The 21096-nt window shown below is 35.8% G+C and overlaps 1 pseudogene; it reads left to right on the top strand.

The window, feature by feature from the left end:
* LOC126020209 (dnaJ homolog subfamily A member 3, mitochondrial-like) overlaps positions 1–3401 on the top strand; it is a 41283-nt pseudogene extending 37882 nt beyond the window's left edge.
* The last annotated feature ends 17695 nt before the right edge of the window (positions 3402–21096 follow it).

The following is a 21096-nucleotide window of genomic DNA, read 5'->3' as shown; positions in this document are numbered from 1 at the left end:
ATACTTTGGCTAGCTGTCCAGCTAGTGTCCACCACATACCAGTGCAAGGGGCAAACTCCTGGCATGTGTGGTCTCCAAGCCCAGCTCTCGACTTTGTAGCTTGTGAATAAATGTAGAGGGGAGGAGTTTTCCTCCACCCCATCCCATCCCTGCTTAGGAAAATTTTATTCTAAAATACTCTTTATTCTATATCTCAAGTTCAACTTCAACTGAGCATTTTATGTCTTACCTGGTAATTTTAATCAAAAGACCTATAGTAGTATCCTCTTTTAGTTGCCCCAAGCAGGGTGGCATCTTCCTTTGAGACCTTGCAGCCTTGGGATGCTCTGACCTTGACTCCAGGTGTCAGCCTCACAGGAGTTAAAAGTTATCATTTTGTTTGTGCTGCCTCTTTCCACATCAGTACCCCCATTGAACAAAGAAGATTATTGCCAAATTTTAGGAATGTTCTGAAGTGCCAGTTAGAAGGACCTCAAGAAAGCCTATAACCTGCTTGCCAAGAAATATTACCCAAACAAGGATGAGCCGGAAGCCATGAAGTTCTCCCAGCTGGCGAATGTTTATGAGGTGCTTAATGACCAAGTGAAGAGGAGGTAGTAGTATTTTCTTTTTTAGTAGTTGATACCAATTTTTCTCTTCTCTTTTCATTAACATTTTTATCTCCAACAGAATAGCATAACTTGAATCATTCAGCCTCATAAATTGAGGGGGGGAAAGAATGATACCAAGACCCGTCATATGAACATGTAGTATAAATAAAAAATGACCAGACTGGAACACCAAACAGAATAGATACCCAACCTATAACAAGCTGTAAGGAGGAAACCAGTTGCACTAGGATTCTGGGGGGTAAGGAGGGATATGTGGGAGACATGCTGGGAACAGGAGTGGAGGTAGGACAACATTGGTGGTGGGAAAGCCCTTCATTCATTGTCACTATGTACCGTAAATAATTCTGTGTAATGAACTTCAGTCACACACACACACACACACAAAGAGGAGGTAGTAGGACACATATGGCTCAGCTGGCATTGACCCTGGCACCTGAGGCTCAGGGCAGAATTACTGGAGAGGGGGATCCCAGTGTGGACCTCGAGGAGCTATTTAGGCAGATTTTTGGAGAGTTCTCTTCTTCTCCATGAAAGATTTCCAGAGTGTTCACCCAGCCTCAGGAGTATATCAAGGAGCTGACCGTCAACCTGGCAGCCAAAGGAATCAATAAGGACTTCACAGTGAGCATCACTGACATGTGTGAACAGTGACAGCAAAAGCAATGAACCAGACACCAAGCTGCAGCACTACCACTACTGCTCTAGCTCGGGCATGGAGACCTTCAACAAGAGCCCCTTTGTGATGTGCTGCAGCTGTAGGTGCTCTGATGGCTGCATCTTCATCACTACCCCCTGTTTTCTGTCCAGAGACTCCAAGCATGGTAAGCAGAAGACATAGAAAGTGGCAATCCACTTGTGTCTGCTGGAGTGGAGGATGAGGAGATGGTGAGGATGTCAATGGGGAAGATAGATGTTCTTTTTTTTTAATTTTTTATTTTTAATTATGAGAATAAAGATGCAAAGGAAGAGGACAAGGTAAAGTTACAGTGGAAGGACAATCACCCATAACATAATTCTCAGAAGTCCCCTTGCTGATATCTTAACTTTGAAATTTCAGCCATAGAACATTAAGATAAATAAGACAGAATCCATGTACGATTACTTTGTCCCTCAACTCCCCAGATTGTAACACATTATATTTCTTAACAGCATACAAGGCAATCTAAAGCCATAAAACTTACATAACTCCTTAAACATTACAGGCATAGTATTTTTCTACATTTCCATGTACATGCATATTAACTTCAGTTAACCTCAAATTTTAAGTGGGTTCTTTTTAAGGATTAGAGTCAAAGGAACACAGTAAAAATGGTGTTAGAGTGGCAATTGTTGTTTGCATAGGCCCACCAAAATATGAGGGACATGGAAAGGAATAACCTTGGCCTAAATACAAAGAGACCCGACCCCTGAAGTTTCCTGGCACAAGACCAACTCTAGGCTCCAGGCAAGTTAGATCATCCAATCCAAGACATTGTCTGTAGTGCCAACACACTTTTATTTTTCACACAGTCTCTGTTGTTGGTATCATGTTTCTGTATTAAAAATCCTGGAATCTGCATATCCTACAGTGAAGTCAGGATGTGGAGCGTCCTCTCCTTTCACGTCACAATCAAAGGGCAATGCAGGGAGCCCTGTCCTGTATGCAGGTCATTGTTGTTGTTAAGTCTTCTCAGTGTTAAGGTGTGCATTGTGTGTAACAATCCCAAACTGTTTCAAGATACATAAAATGGACACGTATTTCTTTAGAATATTTTGTGTTTTTTCTCTGACAGCTATAATTCTTACTAAATGTTGTCTTATACAGTGACAATTCTAACCACTTTTTATCTTCTCTTTATGAGCTGTTTAACAAAGAATTTTGGTGAAAGAGTCCCCCAGTTTAATGCTTATGATTGAACCATATCATGGGAATCAGTTGGACTTGTTCTATGGTCCCCATATTTGCCAATAACACCACTTGGCATTGCTCCTTTTTTGCATAGGCACATTAAAATGGGAAAATACTATACATACAAATAAGATCCTATCTAATAGAGATTGGAACACACAAATCTTGTAGTGCAAAGGGACCTTACACCCTGAACATTGAAAGAACAACCTGGCACAGACCTCAGAAGAAAGGGCATTTTCCATTCACCCCTGAACCAGGGAAGCCATCCACGAAACATCCAGGCTTGTCTATAACATCACCTGGAAGTAATCCTCTACCACGGAAGACCCTACACTGCTTAGACATTGACCTGCTCAAAAGAGACTTCCCTTAACACTGAGAAGACTTAACAACAACGAAGATAGATTTTCATTGTGATCAGAGTACAGAAGAGCCCCATGTTCCAGAGAGACAGAGGCTACAACCACTCTGACCTCTTCATTCCTATAGTCCAGGATATTCTCAGGGGCACAGCCCAAGTTTAGAGCCTGTATGAGAAAATCAAAGTGACAATCCCTCCAGGCATAGAGTTTGACCAGAAGATTTGGAAGGGTGTGAAAGGAACGGTATAGGTCAACAACTATGGTTAGAGAGATTACTACGTGTACATCAAGATCCATATTACCAAGGGACTGAGATGGAGGATTCCAAAAGGTCTTTTCAGAGCCCAACACAGACTTTCCTCCTGCCCATAACAGTCATGTGACAGCACCAACATGTCCCCTCAGTTCCTGTGTATAGACCCTGGGCAGGCCCATTATGCCTCCAGGGCTGGTCAATCACCTGGTAGCTGGACCTCTTCTTGCTCCCGAGGAAACCCAGACAATAGACCTACAAATCTGGGGCATGAGCTGAGTTGAATTTGAAACTGGATGTGGGGAGTTGATAGCTAAAGAATTAAAGTCCACATTTTTAGCTTAACCTGGAAGCAGATGCTGCACCAAGGGACTGATTTTTTTCCCCTCAGCAGACATCAGTCTGACAGATTGATTGCCAGGAGCCTGGGGCCTTCACAGCTGCCATCCGGCACCATCCACCCTTGGCAGGAGCCTTCTTGATCTTCTTGAATTTTAAATCTCAGAAGTCTGAGCAGCTGAAATATGGGCTACTGCTGCATGTCCCCCAAGTCTTACAGCACAGATAGTCCATCCTGCTAGCATCTCTCTGGGTGGCCCCTCAAGACACCAAGGGTGAGTAGGTTTGACGCCCATCCCCTGTACCCATTCCAAGCTCAGCCCTCACACTCACACTGTGACACTATTCTCAGAAGGGTCTGAATAGTCTCATGGAAGAACCACACATCCACATCATCTCTAGTCTGGATGTAGGAAGTGTCACTTCATGATTGCAGGCCATCCAGTGGTTTCTAGCTGTGCTCAGAAAGAAAGGAGGGAGAATAAGTCTGTTTCCCCTCAGTACAATAAAGCATCTCTTAGTGTCTGAAAAAGAAGACATAAAGTAAAAAGAAATTGGAAAAAACTTAATATGAAATCCAAAAGATGAGTAAGATAAGTATATAAAGATAAAAGGAAAGGACTTTTCATGTAAAAATAAAAGTTAAAAATAAATAAAGAAAACACGAGCTGAAGGCAGTGTGGAAAGAGAAGGGCAGGGCATTCAAATGAATGCAAAGAGCAGAATTAACATCACAATGCAATGGTTATTATGAGGTAAGCATCCACTAGATGATGCTCAGAAATCCATTTTATTCTGACCTTGTTGGTGGGCGAGGATCAAACTTACCTCTTTCTGATTCATTAGGGACCAAGAATATTCTCCCCAGCTGATGACTGAGAAAGAACAGGTCCCATGCTGATAATCAGAGATACTTTATTCAATTCCAATAATGCCTATATAGAACAAGATAAACTGGGATGTGTGCAGGTAACAGGTCATAGCAGAAGCTTAGTCAGGGGAAGTGAGGTACCAGGGAGAAGATTAGCATAAACACTGGGGTTTAAAGATGCCTCATAAGAAACACAGTGTTGGTGTATATGATCTCCCCTCTAAAAAACTCTGATTGTGGAGCAATGGCCCAGAATCAAGCCTGGTTACTGTCTGTTGATTGTAAATGGTGGTAAGTCTTTTTGTGTTGTCCATACCCAACTCTGAAGCAGTTTCACAAAAGTTGAATTTTTTCTCTACAAGGTTCCATCTGCCAAGTAGTTTTGGAAACAGTGTCACAGGGGGGGATCCTACTTTGGCCACTAATAGTCATACCATTGAGGTTTCTGACTATAGAGAAGTGAATAGGCTAAAGTGATAGCATGCCTCTTCTTAGATCATGATTACAAACAGAGGTGGAGATCATATTTGGGATCTCTCCTCTGACTTGGTTCTCCATTCTTCCTCCATCTCCATCTATATCTCCCTTTAGTCCCTCCCCTGTTTGTTCCTACGTTCTAGTAGAACCAGCCAATACAAAACTTAGGTTTACTTAGCATTTCTATTACCTGTCTAGGAGGACTCAGGGACCCTGCTTCTGGCTGAAGTTCTCAGAGACTTTGTTTCTAGTTGTCATCCCTGTTGTATGCACCACAGAGTCAAGAATGACCCCCGAGTGTATATAATTAGTTTGGAGACATACCAGTCTCACAACTCATTTTCTATAGAGCTGGCTTCTCTGTTGGAGGACTATTTAAACTATTAGTGAAATTAACTTGCCAATACTTCCTAAATATAGAAGTGGATTAGAGGAAGGAAGAGTGGATGCTCACACAATCTAGTTAAATTTGCTATTTTATTACAAATGTCATTTTAAAGTTTCCTGAACTATAGAGCAATGTTATTCATTGCTAAATGTTCATTATTTAGAAAGTTTCTATTCTTTCTGGATATTATTTTTGCTTTATCTTATTACTAGAAAGGGACTCCAATTATACAGCTGTTGTTAGACATTTTCACTTCTATGTCTTGGAAACATTTTTTCTTATATATTCATTCCTTTGGCATTCTACTGTTCAGACTGATACTTTTCCAATGCTTTCAGGGGTTTTCAGTAATTTTCTCTTCCACTGATTTCAATTAAAATTCTATACTTATTTATAATTTTCAACATATAGGTACATGTCCTCTATGTAGAATTTCAACTGACTAACCCACTTTATACATTTTAATTGTCAGGTAAAGTTTCCAATGTCACATATTTTCTTGAATATATTTATTTTAGTTTTTGTAATATTTATAACAGATTTGCCTTTTGTTGGTCTGAATCCACTGCTAAAGTTCTCTGGGTCTATTTTTTTAATAGACTTGGTAACAAATACCTGAATGCTAATGTATTCATTTCCTAAGGCTGCTATAACAAAGTACCACAAACAGGGTGGCTAGAAGCTATAAAAATTCTATTATTTCACAGTTGAGAGCCAAAGTCTGAAGTTAAGATTGCTGTAAAACTGTGTTCTCTCTTAATGATTTAAGAATTGTTCCTTGTTTCTCACAGTATCCCATATCTATAGGCAACATTTGGTGTTATTTGGCTTATGTCTCTATTATTCCAGTCCTGACTTAAACATCCCATTATATCTTTCCATTATGTGTATATTTCCTTGTGTTGATTTAAGTCCCACGCTCCTCTAGCATGATACCACTTTAGCATGATTATATGTGCAAAGAGCTCAACCAAGTTCTATCCCCAGCATGCCAGACGGTCCCTTGAGCTTTGCCAAAGTAAACCCTAAACTAAGCCAGGTATGGGACTCAAAAAAGAAAGAAAGAGAGACAGAAATTAAAAGAAAATTTTGTCTTTTCTAAGGAAACAAAAAAAGAAAGAAAAAGAGACAGAAATTAAAAGAAAATTTTGTCTTTTCTAAGGAAACATATGCGAGATTGATTTATTAGCTTTTCTAGTCTCCATTTCAAAAAGTAGTTTCTAGAAGGCCCAGAGAGATATATAGAGGGTATAGAGGGTAAGACATATACCTTGCATGCTGCTGATCCCTGTTCAAATACCTGCAACATAGATGTTCCTTCCAAAAAGATTCTCAGTCCTTGAACACAAAATAAGAACTTAGCTCTTAGCACTGAGTACTGCTGGGTCTTGTCCCAAAATAAAATTAGCCAGAACAATGTCTTAGATTGTATGGCATTATAAGATTTTCAGAAACAATAATGGCTTTATGTCCTTTAAGTATTAATCTTGTTTCCAACAGCCTTCCTTTTTGCAGTGTAGATCACAAACTAATAAATTGGTCATTTCTCAAATTATTAGAAAAACCTTGAAATCTAATGTGAAAATCTGGTAGAACTATTGTTTTAACCATCATGTTCTGAGACTAAATATTCCTTAGTAGTTTAAAAGGGGGATTTAGCAATGATCATTCACATGAGATTTTAAAATTAATTTCTACTGAAGAATTGTAATTTGTAATACTGTTGAGAGGGTTTTATGCAGTTTAAATGTACAATAAATATAATTAAAACTAGTTTAACCTTTTATTTCATTAATATTTAACTAATTCCTAAAAACAGAGGATATATTTCACCTCTGACAATTGGTCCTATTTTTGTTTTGTTTTAGTCCACACCCAACTATGTTCAATGTTTACTCTTGGCTCTTTATTTAGGAATCAATCATGTCATTTTTCTGGAGACCATATGATATACCAGGGATTGAACCCAGGTCAACGTGGTAATTGCCTTACCTGGTATATTATCTCTTTGGTCCTGTGATGATCTTTTCTTAATATATATATATATATATATATATATATATATATATATATATAACTTCTTAGACACTCACTAAGATGATTGATAAATGTGCTTTAAATATTAAGATCGCCAAAATTTCTTCAAAGAGAGAAATTGTTCATGACTCCTTAACATATGGAGAAACCCAAAATAAAACTACTGCTTGAAAACTTGAAAAATTATATCTAATATTTTGACAAGTATCTTGGGTGCTACACAGTTATTATATCAAAAACTGACTCTGTTACTATAAAATTAATATGGCAATAACATAGTAATATAATTTACTTATAAAATCATAGGACTCAACTTTAAAGAGTTTTGAGGTTCAAAGACACAGAAACAGTACAGTAGTGAGTCATGCACTTTCCACACAGACAAGTCTGGTCCAATCCCCAGCAACACATATGATGCCAGAACACCACCAGGATAAATCACAGTACACAATAAACAGGAATAAACTCTGAGCATAGTCAGGTGTAGCCCAAAAACCTTCAACCCATTTTTATTGAAACAAAAATTTGGGTTAACCTTTTTAGGTGACATTAAAAATAGTATGTAATATGTCATGTGGTCCTAACTTAGACTCCATGTGATTAGACAGAAATCATCCAACTTTGAACCCTAGATCTCAGACACAAATCTGATACAGTTCTCTGCAACAGCTTCAGGAAGCAAACTCCCTCTGGGACATTCTTAATACTGCTCAGACACCAATATGCGCCAGTTTTGATATGATATCCTGACAATAAGGAAATATTAAGAACTAGATCTAAGAGCAGGTTGTCTTACCTCACTACCTAACAATAAGATGAAATCAGAAGACACATCATCCTTTGATCTGTGCAAAAGCCAAGATTACTAACTACAGAAGACTGACTGTGATAACCATGACTGGGCAAAACTGATCCTGGGACCAATAAAAAGACCGTAGTCTAGGCTTTGGCCTATGACCGTACAACAACCAAGATTTCTAATCTCAGAGGTCTGGCTAAAATAACTTTAATTGAGCAGAACTTCTGGAAATATAAGGAAAGACTATATCCTAGGCTTTGTACCAGGATCGGTGCAAAACCCAAGACTGATTAAAATTACAGTGTTGGAACAGAACTTTTAGAGATGTAAAGAAAGACTTTACTCTAGTCTCCATCCTATGACCTGTGCATACACCAAGGTCTCTAGTTATAGAGGTCTTATTTTATCACCCATGACTGAGCAGAAAGTTTCTAGATAGCACAAAAGAACCTAAGGAAGAGAAAAGGAGCATGTACAGAGCCTATAGTTATTCCCATGACAGTATGCTTCCAGGGCGGAGAAACCCTTATCTCTTAGGCCAAGGGAATTCCCTTTCTAATCTCCCCAATATTTACTGTGCCTATGCAAAAAACAAAAAGCACAATTAAATTTTTTCTTATTGTTGTTGTTGCTGTTATTGTTGTTTTTTTGTGTGTGCTTTGTTTTGCTTTTATTTCAGAACTGTGGTTATTGTTTGGTTGATGTCTTTATTGCTGTGGTGCTTTTTAGGTTATTTTGTTTGATTTGTTTTTTAGTATGGTTTTTTTTTATGTTTTCTTCCCTTTTCCCTTTCTTCTCTAAAACTGATTTTTATAGCCTCTACAAGGACTCCTCCCGTTTTTTTATTGTTTGATTTTTACACCCCCCTTTTTATTCTCTTTCTTTTTCTTCCCTTCAAACAGAACCACATAACTTGAACCATCTTGTTCTGTCTCACAAATTAAGAAGGAAATAATGGAGGGTACCAAGATCAAACAGGTGTATGAACATTGAGTAGAAATAAAAAATAATCATACTTAAACACCAAATTCAAAGCCAATGACAACAGAATCAAAACCCAATCTACAACAAACTAGACACAGAGGGACCACTTATACTAGCATCTCGGAGAAAGGAGGGGGATATGGGCTGCATGCAGGGAACAAGGGTAGAGGGAGGACAACACTGGTGGTGAGAATGCCTCTGATTCAATGTCACTATATACCTAAAATATTTCTGTGAAAGATTTGTAATCCACTTTGGTCAAAATAAAAATCATTTACTTATAAAAATATAGAAAAATAGTATGTAAAGGAAAATGGAATCAATATATTAAGTTACTTTCAAAGTCTATTCACAAGACTATCTATATATCCACACATTTATTTGGATATGTATTTATGTGTATATGTTTTTATATGTGAGATATTATTGTGTTTTACAAGAGTATCACTTTGAGTGACAGAAAAGATACTGAGGTCAAATTAATGCGACTACAGAAACATGAGTTGTTGATGGATGAGAAATCTCAGCATATAGCTAGTTCATAAACTTTGTGCCACATATCCAAATACCTTTGTCATAGCTCTTTTTATTCTTTCAAGATTTTATAAATCTACCTTCTTCTAGTCATGTTGAATCCACATAGAACTTTATGGGCTAATAAAATTATCCATTTGGTTCTTCATAAATTGGAGTATTTTTTCAAATAGGCTTAACCCACAAGCTATAAGATCTTGCAAAGAAATTAAATGTGAGAAAATAATTTTATTATATTCTCAGTGTAAGAGGAGATTTTGTATTTTAAAAACTCTTTCTTAAGCTGTGTTCCATGAAGTATGTTTAGAAACCAAACATGTGTGTTTGTTTTGTGAAACAGGTCTGAACACAATGTAGGAAATGATGTGCTTCCTTTAGATTTTCATAAAAATAATCTGTGGGATGGGATGATAGGACAACCATATTAAGCAACAAATTTGCTTTTATCTTTATGAAAGTCAATCTAAAATACAATAAAACTACTGGATTTTTTTATTTTTGATTTTTGTGCCACACTGGGCTGCACTCACAGGTTACTCCTGTCTCCGCACTCAGAAATCGCTCCTGGAAAGCTCTGGGGACCATATGAGATGCCAGGAATAAAACCCAACTCCATCCCGAGTTGGCTGCATGCAAGGCAAATGCCCTACTGCTGTGCTATCTCTCTGGTCTTGAACTACTGGATATTTTTTTTAGTGAATGGAACTCACACAATGATCTGCTTGCAAGGAAAAATAAATGCAGATGCAGCTCTTATATCTTTCCCAAAATTAACTAAAATGTCTCATTATATGTCTAAGTTGGGTTATAAAATCATTAGAAGACATATAGAAGAAAATCTAAATGGCTTTGGATTTAGTGACTCTTTCAAATACTTCTAAATTATCAAATTCTTCATCTAATAAAAACATCAAAAATATTTTCACTTTGTGAAAGACATAAAAAGTTTTGACAATGAGGCAAACTAAAAATTTTTCTTTAGAAGACATAGATGACAAAGGACCACTGTCCAAATGCAATAATAAGAAACAACTGGATAAAAAGACTTTCTTATATACCTCACCAAAGAAGATATGCAAGTAACATATGAAAACACACAAAAATATAACGTCCAGAAATTGCTATATTAAAAGAAGAATGGACTGAGTAGTATCTTAAAAGTCCAGAACACTAATACCAGCAAATATTAATAAACAGGCCAGACCAAAAGGACATTTAATATCTCGTTAGGAGAACATGAAATTAAAGTTGATGTATCAAAATTTACTACATAGATAGTTCTAATGGTGTTATGGTTCATGGTATCAATATATTCATTTATTATACAATATAACACCAAAATTATAGCCTGTAAGGCAGATGCCCTACTGCCTGTGCCACTGCTCCAGCTCTCTTGTGTCACTTCTATTCTGTTCCCCTCCCTCACTTTTCCCTTCACTTTGTATTTAATTATTTTTATTGGTTTTGTATTTCAGTTCTAAGGGTTTGCAATTGTTTGGCAGTCTTTTGTCTCTTGCTTCTTTAAACAACATATAAAGAAGATAATTCAATACTTATCATTCAACCTCAGACTTGTTTAGTTTAACATGATATCCTCTAGTTATATCCAAGTCACATAAACCCACATAGTTTATTTTATAGCTGTATAATATTCTGTATATTTCCTTTCTTTCATTATTTTATTTATATTTTTTAACATTTTTCTATTGTTGCTTTAATTTCATTGCTTTTTATTCTTATTTAAATAACAATTTTAAAATATTGATTTGGAATTCTCTGGATATGTTTCAATTCTTTCCTTGAAATTTTTGTTTTGTTTATCCCTTTTTATTTGAAGTTAGATATTGTCTTTTATGAGATGAGTCAACCCACTGTATTCCCTTAGTCCAATGCATAAACGTTGTATTAGGTATATGGTTTCAGGAGACTTCATTGGACCCAATCATCATTCAATCAAGAGGCAGTATCCAAACTTAGTTTCTCTCTTTGACTCTTTCTTCACCTCACAAATCTCATCCTACTACGAAGAATGCTGAACTCTCTTTCAAGACTTTCTAGGAGATATTCAACCAGTACAATTTTCTTCAGTTGAAATCACATATTTAGAAACTTTAGTTACACTTAAAAATATCATTATAGCAGCACATAGGTATATTTTTAATGTTGTCTGTTGACCTATCCTCCTTATTTCATAAAACACATTATGGGCTGTTACATCATTTAGAATGAATATGAAGTCACAATAATATTAGTTCCAGCATTAGTAATGAAATGAGAATAATGTTAGACCAAGAGATGGGGAAAATCTGATAAAATGGTGCAGTAGGTAAGAAAATCTGAGATCCAAGAATAATTTAAATTTAATAACAATGTCACAGTACTTAGGAGCCATTAAATATTGTTATGGCTGTATCTGACAAAACTATTTATAAATATGTTCTGCACATCATGCAAGTATAAGAAAGTAAAGTTTCTTCATTATAGAAAATAATGTTTTAATGTATTAAATTTGACTTTGCTGAGTTTACATGGCTGAGAGTGGCAAAAAGAAAGATATTATCATTATAATGTAGGAGACATATTTGATGGATAAATGTGCATACAAAACAGCATATGCATGGTAATTTTTGTTTGTTTGCTTGAGGATCACATTCTGACATTTTCAGGTATTACTCCTAGTTCTATTCTCGTTTTTTTATGGATCCAAGAATGGAAAATATATGAGTTGCATGTATGGTAAGTGCCCTATTCATTCTATAAATTCTCTGGCCTGTTCTTAACATACTTCACTTTCTCCTTCCCTCCCACTCTCTCTCTCTCAAGTTTATTTTGCTTGTTTGGGGGCCACAGCAGGAGGTGCTCTTGGCTTACTCCTGGCTCTGTTTTCAGATATCATTCCTGGCAAGGCTCAAAGGGCCACCTGGAGGTGTTTTGGATCAAACCCAAAAATGTATAACAAGCACTTTCTCTGCTTACTATCTCTCCAGCCCTACATACACTGATTTAATATAAAATATGTGGAAATATCATCAGTCTTCTGTAATATACTTACCTTCATCTTCTCCTGAACTCGAGCAAATGCATCCAAACTAGACCTAGAGAATTTGGAGTTTCACTCTATTTTCCATATTCATAAGAAACATGCAAGAGCAAGCAGGAGCAGATGGTAATTTTTTTCCCCCAAGGAGGAACCAAATGCATGAAATTTCAGCCTCGGATGCTAATTTTTCAGGTGTATAAGCCTTAGTTGACAGTGCTTATTGCTATGATCACATAGCTAGGTCTCAGCTTTTCCCATTACTGAATGCAGTAAAGGTGCTGCCTTAAGCATCACCTTGGTATTGGTTTGACAAAAAGAGCCTTTAAAAGAGAGGCTTTGAAACAGATATGTTTGTTGTTAACAATAAGTTTAAAATTTCCTCTTTCCATTTTAGTTCTCTTTTTGTGCTTAATAGCAACATTCATGGCAAAGTTCAGAAATTTTCTCAAGTTGTAAAGCTTGACTAATCCAACTGAAAAATAATGATTCAAACTACTTTATTGGTACATTAATCAGAACAAAGATCAGTGTCTGACTTCAACATAAATTTTGACACAACTGAATATATATATATATAAGAGTTTATCAGGAAAATATTTATGAAATAATCTTCAGAGAGATAAACCTGTATATAATCCAGAAGAGTAACTATGGGATGGTGGAATTTTCACTGAAGATTTGAAAGAATGAGATCAGAAATGCAAATAACTAGGGGAAGAATTTTCCAAGAAGGAAGAAAAGAATAAAATTGTACAGAGCTATCACGTAATAGATTTCTGACACTGCCCAAAGCACAGAGTCATACATAACAGATAATATGATAATTTTTATATTATCAGAAAAAACATCAGCAAATAAGATGATAATTCTGTCATTATATTGCTTCTCAAAGTTCTCTTGTGTTCTGTTCCACTTTCTCAATGATTAAAGCCCATTAGTAATTAGAAAAAAATATAAATAAATGGGGTAAGCATACAGCAATATAAAGAGAATAATTTCTGTCTGGCCATGTGTGATCAAATGATGCTCAGGAAACTCAAAGATTGAACTGAGGATCTGAAGGGTACCTGACAAACATCCTTTCTGTTATATTATTTCGAGCTGAAAATTTACTCAAAACATTAAATTCAACAAAAATAAAATAGATGACTCACAATAAGTACCAGAAAACTGAAGGTGATGTGTTTTGCCAGGTCAAAAATCTTATCAGAGTTGTTTAAAATAGTGGTTTTTAACAGCAGACCAGTTCTAGCACCAGGGTGCAGAACGTTGAAAACTTCTGTTCTACAAACATTATTTAATCTTGGACACTGCATAAAAGATTTAAATAAAAACACTTAATATTTTAAAACATTGTGAAATAGCAGTTCTAGATATTATTTGCAAAATTCTTTGCAATGCATAGAATATACCCATTTCCTGTTTGAACAACTGAGGTTTAGAGGCCTTAAATGATTCCGCAAGGTTAATGAAAAGGAGCTGTTAGTGCATCAACCCCTGGGGCTCTGAAGGACACCATTGTTTCCTTTTCTTTTGGCCTTTTTCACTCAGGCAAATCCCATTTTCTCTGTTACAATCATCTCCTCTCTCAATAAAACTATTTTGCTTCAACACACAGATCAATGGATGACATCTTGGCCTGGACCCTCTAACCACTAGAACGTGCCTAGGAATAGACTTTGTGCAGACAATACTTCTGAGTTTGTGTTTCTATTTCAAAATTATCTTTGTTTCCAAATGCAATCTTTCCTCCCAAATAGTATCCTTTATTTGTCTGTTCCTCCCTGAAATCATTCTCTAAGATCTATTATCAATTATGAAGGTGATGAATTGCTGCATTAATTTCCAAAGAGCTGTTTCAGCAAGCTGTCAAGTATAAAATTTCTTCAAAAAGCACGAAGGTCACAATTTGTCTTGTCACTGCCTTAACAAGGACTCATCCTTGCTCGTGATGCAATTTCTTGTCAGGTTTGATCTGAGGTTGGTGCTTCATAACTAATTCAAGACCAAGATCAAGTTGCCTGGACACCCATTTCAAACAGGATCTGAGGGTCTTTTGAGATTTATTAAATGAAGCATCAAATGGTGGTAAAAAAAAAAAAAAAAAAAAAAAGACCCTGGATGCACACCAGGTCCCAAAATCACATTTGACGATTTTGAATATTGCATATTTTGAATAAATGTGATTTTTAATCTTGAATATTATAGGGTACGAAGGAATTGTGCAAAAGTTCCTTTAACTTAGCACCCGGTAAGAAAAATGATGGCTAGGATCAATAAAATCGAAACTTAAATTTCCCAAGTAAAACGGACTTTATATTTGTGCTTTTCTATTTCTGTATGTGTTGATGTTATCCAAGGGATTTTATTTATTTGGTGTTTGGTTTGGATTTCGGCTGGATTTTGGGGTCACAACAAGCCATACTCACATTCTACCCTCAGCTCAAAGTTGAGTTTTCTCTCCCAACTCTAGGATTATCTTCCTTTTGGTGATGGCGCTCATGTCACTTCAAGGGAATAGGTACATTCAGCAGTGATCAGATCTTACTCCTGGTTATGTGCTTAGGGAATCACTCCTGGGGGTGGATCTGAGGATGAAGCCTGGGTCTACTATGTGCAAGCCAAGTGATCTACCTGAGTGATCTCTCTTTTGCACCCTTGGGGTTGATTTTAATCACTGCTAGTTTCTCATATTTGAGGTATGTTAATCAATTCCCTTTCTCAGAAGTTCTTCTCTCCTTTCAAAGAACTCTCCCTTGCCCCCCTCCAATCATTCATGGTTTTCATTAATTTTTTATGTGAATGAACACATTACTTCATTTACTAAGATTCAAGCTGAATAAATGTGCCCCTCCTGCAAATTCCTGTGTTAAAATGCTAACCAGGCGTCAGGCATCAGGCAATAGAGGTTTAGAAGATTAAAAAGGCTCCACCCTTAGCAATAGGATTAGTGACCTCATTAGAGTTACCAGTCAGTTCTTTAGCTTGTGAATCTGAGAACAAGAAAAACTAGGTGTTAGAGCTGAATTCACCCACTCCTCAACCAGGCCTTTCCCAACCTCCAGAATTGTGAAAAATAAATGACTTTTTTAGCCCAGCTGGTGCTTACCTTTGTTGGAAGGGACCAAGAAGTGCAATCAATAATTTTATTTATTTATTCTTTAATTATCTTACCAGCTCCACTGAGCAAAGGTTCTGAAAGTTCAGAATTGTGCAAATATTCTTTTAAGTTAGCACTAGTTAATAAAAAGGATGATTAGGATTAAAAAAATATAGAAACTTAAAGTACCCAAATATTAGGGACTTTGGATTTGTGCTTTTTTATGTATGTATGTCTTCATGGAATTTTATTTATTTATTTGGTGTTTTGTTTGGGTTTTAGCTTGGCTTTTATTTTATTTTATTCAGATTTTTATAAAGAAGATCTAGAGGGCCTGTCACAGATTTTAAATTTCAGAAAGTCAAGACAAATATAGATTTGATGCATTTTAAAATACATTTATTCTAAAAGCAATGAATAACAATTTTTAAAAGTTTTGCTTTTATTTCAAAAAAGAATAATAACATTTTCAAATTTAAATAGCAATTAGTAAGCCCATTTGGGGTCTTTCTTTGTGAATTTTCTTTGAAAACACCTCTCATATTTTGAAGCTAACATGTTTCTTTGCTAGATTTATGTATTTTCACTGAATTTCATTCTTGTTTTTAATATGCTTAGCTAAGCTTGAAAAATGCAAAGACAAATGCAGACATTGTTTGTGCACAATAAAATTCATACCAATTCATTAGTAAGGAGTTGTTTTTATTTTAAGATGTAGATAATGTAAATGAAAAAATATTGAAAAATGAATAGCAGTAGACTGAAATTAAAAACTAGTAAATATTAAAAATAGCAGACATTGAGATGTATACAGAATGAACTTCATGACAAATGTTTTAATAGATTTTCCCTCTAAATTCTTAATTATTTTCACCTACCTCATTTCAAAGTTTGCAGAATTTTCTATAAAGAAGGGTTATAAAGAAAGGGGATACAGTATTTTTATAGATGAAGTTAGAAAATTTTATGTTGCAATATAATCTATAATGTCTACCAGATCCCTAATTTGGTAAAATTCAGTGTGTTTTGGAATTGTTAAATTAAATAAAACTGCTAAAGCATCTCACATAAGATGTAGAATTTCAGGACATTTAAAAAATTTTATTTTCTGTAATATCTCAACCTATAAACACTGAATTGAAGAAAAAAGGCATTAGCTAGGGCTGGAGAGTTAGCACAATGCTCAGTATTGTAGTTGACATGTCTCAGACCAAGTTTGATGCCCAGTACTGCAGACCAAAATGTAGGAAAACACCAGGGAACTCCAGGTCCTGTGATGTGTGGGCTGGTGTTTTCAACATTTGGGTTTTAGCATTGACTTATCCATCAATTGCCCAAAATAAATAGGGTTGTAGGAGTATTGCCCCTCTGCCACTTTTCCACCAAAGTAATTAGCCAACATTTCACCACTGCTCATTTGGTATTTGGAATTATGCTGTGATATTATTTTTTAGATCAATTTTTATGCAAGAAATTTAATTTTTTCCAACATATTTGATTCATGCCACTTAATTATATTATCAAATAATACAAAAGCCTGTTGTTTTTGTCATCAAAGTTTATCTCTTCCTTTATATGAGTTACTGCTCTTAATGTGAGCTGAAATAATTTTCATTATAATTAGCTCCCCAATGTCAAAATTATTATAATTTATTACTTTGTTTTGCATTCCACAAATTTTATTGGCATTTTTTCTCAGGCAGCTCTTTACTAAATATGCAATACATTCACATGTGTATTCGGGTCAGGATTTTAGTTTCTTACTTAATTTTGTTGAGATTTGAACATAAATGTTTTTTTTTATAAATTGTAGATTTCTGGCCTAATTTTCTTTCCAAACTACTTGGTCTTATTCCAGGGATTTTTCAATTAAGAAAATAAAATTTATGATGGATAGTGACAGCATTTACAGCTAATTTGGGCTAAGCTATGTAACTTTTAAAATAAAAATTTATGATCATAAGAATCCATGTTACATTTTCTCAGAAATTTAGAAAGAGATCCTGCAGGATATATCCCTGCTATGCCTGTTTGGGGAAAAAAAGAAAACTAAGAAAGTCTATTCCTTCAAATACTGAGTTTAACTAGTTTGAAAGGTAGGTGCTTACTTTTAGTGCTAAAACTAAGCAAGAGAAGATACTTGCTTAAACTTTTTAATCTGCAATTACTGTATTTATAAAATAAAATTGGAGTAGAACTTCTATGTAGTTGTTTGAAAGTCGTTCTTTGAGGCGGGAGAGAGAGGATAGAAGCTAAAGTGCTTTCCTTGCATGTGGCTAACTCAGTTCAAATCCTTGGTATTACATATGGTCCCCTGAGCACTATCAGGAGTGATTCCTGAGCTCAGAGTTAGGAGTATGCCTTAAGCATAGACAAGTGTATGCCACACTCCATAAACGCGTACCAGAGGGAAAAAAAAAAAAAGAAAAAGAAAAGCAAATGATAATACTTTTATGCTCATCAAACTAGAACAAACCTGACACATTAAATGATGGCATAACTTTGAGAACAACATAATCATGTTCAAGGAAAACTTTTTAATGACTAAGTTGTTGGTAAGGTTTAATGTTTTACTGACTCTTCATACCTGGTATATAAAAAGAACTCAACAAATACATCCATTTTTAAAATTTAAAATATTTAAGTCTTAAAACAATTTAATATTTAAGGAGTAGTTTAAGCAGAATAATGTCTTTTTAGAGTTTCAATTAAGTAGACCTAGTGCTAGAGCTAATTACTAGAGTGAACTCTAAAAGTCTTATGTTATTGAAAGTTTAAAAAGTAGCATAAAAGAACAACACCAAAAATAAAAATCATCAATGTCATTGTGAAACGGGAGAAAATCAAGAAGTAATCTTCAGTTAGCATATTTTTTCTCTGAGTTCTATGAACCCACTCACCTTAATGTTGTCCTTGCATTATTGATGATTACAAAATATTAAACATACCTTTATGTACTAGTAGCTATGGGGATGTCTTCTTGTAAAAAGCTCTTGTTCAAGTTTCTTTCTTTCTTTTTTTTTTTTTTTTTTGGTTTTTGGTTTTGGCCCACACCTGATGACGCTCCCGCCTATGCGCTCAGAAATCCCTCTGGCTGGGGTGGGGGAACCATATGGGATGTTGAGGTTCAAACCCAGGTCCTTCCTGACTCCACCCCATGCAAGGCAAGAATGCAACAGCTGTGCAACCATTCCTGGCTCCTTGTTTAGGTTCTTTAGCCATTCTTTAATCAGGTATTGCTACAAAATTCTCTGAGTTTCTTGTATGTCACGAATATCAATCACATCTTCCATATACATCATGGATTATTGGTGGTTCCATATCTGAATAGAAAAGAATCAATGGACATATTTTTTCAAGAAAACTCGTTTTCAGGTACTGGGGTCATAAATAGTAGACAAATTAAGTTTGATCCCAAACAATATATACACCCTAGGCATGGATCTGAGCACTTTCAAGGGGCACTGGTGGTCTCTGCACACAGACCTGACCATCACCACAGACTGGATATCAGCATCGCCTATCAACTTTATCAAAAATCTTCATGAGTGGGCCCACGGCACCAAGTTGAGGGGTGGAGCAAAATTTTTGTTCTATTTTGCATAATATAACAAAAAGTTTTCCTTTTAATATAAAACACACATATTAAAATTTTTACATTCTTGGGGCCGGAGAGATAGCATGGAGGTAAGGTGTTTGCCTTTCATGCAGGAGGTCATCGGTTCAAATCCCGGCATCCCATATGGTCCCCCGTGCCTGCCAGGAGCAATTTCTGAGCCTGGAGCCAGGAATAACCCCTGAGCACTGCCGGGTGTGACCCAAAAACCAAAAAAAAAAAAAAAAAAAAAATTTTACATTCTCTTTGCACACTATTTTACTCTTTAATGTATGTTACATATCCAGCATTTTCTAATTAAAGTTAGCATAATTTCAGTTATATCATAAAGCACAAAGCTAGAGGCTGCCATAACAAATATGTGGATCAAGTTAAATATTGAATTATAATCATTTGGTTCAACTAAATGCAGTATCAAAATGAAACTACTGAAGTAAGATAACATGAAACTATTTATATCAGCAAAAAAATGGTAGGACACACACAAGTCAATTTTGGAAGCAGTTCTATCTTGGGTCAAAATAGAATTTTGTGAAATGAAAAAATAGAAATATTTGTGATCACAGAATTTATGAACCATGAGATAGACATGAACATTGTTTTGAACTAAAAAATGCAGTAGAGTAGCAACAATCATCTAGGAAATTGAAGGGCATTCAAAGAATGTGAACAAAGGTGACTCAGGTTGATAGATAACAGTGACAGAATTCACTCACCTGACCCAAAATCAAAGATGTCAGCATTAAGAAACCTATTCAGGGCCTGGAGAGATAGCACAGCGGTGTTTGCCTTGCAAGCAGCCGATCCAGGACCTAAGGTGGTTGGTTCGAATCCCGGTGTCCCATATGGTCCCCCGTGCCTGCCAGGAGCTATTTCTGAGCAGATAGCCAGGAGTAACCCCTGAACACCGCGGGGTGTGGCCCAAAAACCAAATAAATAAATAAATAAATAAATAAATAAATAAATAAATAAATAAATAAATAAATAAATAAAATAAAATAAAATAAAAAAGAAACCTATTCCAACAAGTAACAGATGTTCAAGAGATGGCTGAAGACATTCAGTGGGTTGACTTTTTGACAATAGGAGAATGATGAGAGAGAAGGCAAAGTGCAGGAAAGTGGAATATGTTGGACATTCTAGAAGACAAGTTGAACAGTGAGAGTGAGGATCAGTCCATGGTATTTTCAATTAGAATTGCAAAACACACTGGTTGAGGGACCAGTTAAGAAGAAAGTAGCACTTCAACTACATAGAGGTAACAACATAGAGGTCAGATGGCCATAAAGAAAAGTTAACTTCAGATTAATTGATACCACAACACTTTCATTTTTTTATCACCCAAGGTATTCCCAAGGGTAGATGTGGTTATGGATTTTGGGATGAAGAAGAACTGCTGAAGGGTAAGAAGCTTTCTCAAGATGCCACTCCTCGAACTCTTATGTAACACCTGTTCTGGGAGGGTCATTGCTTTTATTGGCTGGAACTTTAGAGAGAGTGGGGACTCCAATTCACTTGTCTGAAATCACAATTGAGATTTTAGGGGGACAGTCTTCATTTTGAAAATTCCACATCAAGGAAGAGAAAAACCCAATATTCAAGTGGAGGTATTTAATTTTCTTTCTCCAGACTGAAACAGTGGCACTGAAATAATCTTAAGTAATGTATGAAACATGACCAATAGTTTTTAATGAAACCATTAGTTATGAAACATTGATTACATTAGTTGGTAGTCAGATGTGACATACAGGTGAAGATGTTATGAAAATATTTTTTCTGGGGCCAGAGAGGTGG

Source organism: Suncus etruscus, chromosome 10 (assembly GCF_024139225.1).
Source record: "Suncus etruscus isolate mSunEtr1 chromosome 10, mSunEtr1.pri.cur, whole genome shotgun sequence".
NCBI lineage: Eukaryota > Metazoa > Chordata > Mammalia > Eulipotyphla > Soricidae > Suncus > Suncus etruscus.
The sequence above is the reverse complement of the archived record's forward strand: the minus strand, read 5'-3'. Positions and strand labels throughout refer to the sequence as shown.